The sequence below is a fragment of the Aphanomyces invadans genome (genome assembly GCF_000520115.1).
Source record: "Aphanomyces invadans strain NJM9701 unplaced genomic scaffold supercont1.19, whole genome shotgun sequence".
NCBI classification, from domain to species: Eukaryota; Oomycota; class Saprolegniomycetes; order Saprolegniales; family Verrucalvaceae; genus Aphanomyces; species Aphanomyces invadans.
Window position 1 is genome coordinate 953,930 of NW_008580164.1, and position 2,349 is coordinate 956,278.

Genomic DNA, 2,349 nt, shown 5'->3' on the forward strand with positions numbered 1-2,349 from the left:
CTCGGACGAAAAGAAGTTCAACTTAGACGGGCCGGATGGTTACAAGAACTACTGGTATGACTTTCGACAACCCAAGCTGAGCTTTGCCACGCGACAGCAAGGTGGCGGCTCCGTTATTGTGTGAGGTGCAAGTGCGAGTTGCGGCAAAAGTGCTCTTGCTATCCTCACTCTAAAGCAAAATTCAGGTGATTATATATTTACACTGTCCGAGTACATGTTGCCGTCCGCTCACCTAAAGTATGGATCTGACTTTGTCTTACAACGAGACAATGTACTGTATCAATTTAAACTTCTGCGGAGGCGAAGCAGTTTTTTGCCGAACAGTCCATTGATCTTCTGCTGTGGCCGGCTCGTTCGCCGGATCTCAACACGATCGAGAACGTATGGTCCTCGATGTCACGTTTTGTCTACAACAATGGCCGTCAGTACCAGAACGTCTCCGAGTTGCGCGACGCTGTGCTGCTTGCCTGGACTATGATCTCAGATGAGGAGGTAAAAAATCTCATTGATTCCATACATCGCAGATGCTAGGAGACGATTCGACGGAATGGTGACAAGACTCATTATTGATTGAGCAACGTATTGAGTTTTGTATAGCAAATTCTGTTTCCTTGATTTTTCTGGGTCCACAAATTGAACATTGAATAGAAAGTTCTCGATGCTGACGACTTGCGCGCCGGTAGCTATAACCAGCTCTTCCTCAGTGCTATTGGCTCATCATACTCAAACAGCAACTCTCAACTCTCAATACTTCGAGAGATATGCCATGACATGTGAGTGTTCCCTAAGTATTGTCCATGCGTGTATGTATCGACGTTATTGACCTCTGTTTTTTACTTCATCTCCTGAATAAACTATGTTGTTGCAGGAAAAACGGAAAGTACCCCACGAAAATATAATTCAACGTCGATTTTGGTGTCACTTTGTGTAGCATTTGACGAATTTTGAGATTTGTACTCAAATTATAATCTCTCCAGTCAAGCGCACATGAAAACTTCAAGTTTTCACAAATCGCGGACACTTCGAAGTCTTGAGTTCAGTATGTGAACAAAATAATTTACAAAAAAGAGACCTAAATAATAATCACTGTGTATAAGTTCAAGGTGTCGACAAAAGTCATTTCATTCCAGACAAAAATAATGACAGGATTCAAAAAAATATTGGATCACGTCTTTCGCTTTACTGGCTGGACAGAGGAGGCGCGCAGAGCGCCGCGGGTGTGCCAATTCTGTTCTGTCGACACCCTCTTGCGCCCAGCTCTTTTCGGTGGCAAGGCCAGAACGACTTCCCTTGGATACTCCACTGTCTTCAACCAAACTTCAGAACCCAGCGGCCCCTCCACACAATTGGTCTTTGCAGCGGCTAAGCGACGTAGCATGCATGGAAGCGACAAAGGCCAAATACCACAGGTACGGAAACCGTTCACCCTGCTTGGTTAGTTTTCTTCACATCATCAAGCTGAGGAAAAACAGCGGTGAAGGCGTTCCGGCAATTGCAATGGCCGTCTCTCGAGGTAACAATATCGAGTTCATGGCTTGCAAACGTTCAGTAACCCCATAGGCAATTTTGCGCTTGAACGTTCGGAACAGGGCCACATCCAAAGGTTGCAATAGGTGCGTGGCGTTCCGTGGGAGTTGCACCAAGCAGATCCCGTACGCCTCGCAGATCGAGACGTTGTTGACCGAAAGGTGAGATGAGCAGTTGTCCAACACAAACACCGCTGGACGAGCGCCACGTTTGTGCAGCTTCCATTCACCAAAGCATTCTAACCAGCCGTCAAATAGGTCGGAGTTCATGAAAGCTTTCGGCAATGCTGAGATCATTGCGTTCGGTACAGGGCAATTGTCCAGGACACCAGTCTGTCACGGTGCTCCAGGGAGAATAAACGCAGGAGGCACTGGGGTCCCATCGGCAGCTACCGCAGCGATGATCGTTAAATGGTAGGAGTTGTTGTGATCACTCTTCCAAACAATCTTTGAGCCACGGATTGCAACGACGGTTATGTTTTTTCCCTTTGTCTGAAAGCTGGTCTCATCAACGTTGTAGATGTCGCCGTCCGTACAAGTAAAACCGAGGCAAGTCTTCACGAGGTCAAAGAAGTATCTTCTGACACCCTCACGAGACACAGCGTTGTGTGGATTGCTCAACTTCTGGGCCACCCGAGCTGACAGATCAGCATGCCGTTTTTCGAATCGAGCGTACCAGACACGTCCAACGGAGCGCGGAACGCCGAACAGGTGCAACAGTATTTGATTCGCCTTGATGATGATTTCATAGCGCTCAACAGGCCAGCCAGCGCGTTGCATTGCAGCGATCCACGACACCAAGTCTTGTTCCAACTGGTTTGGC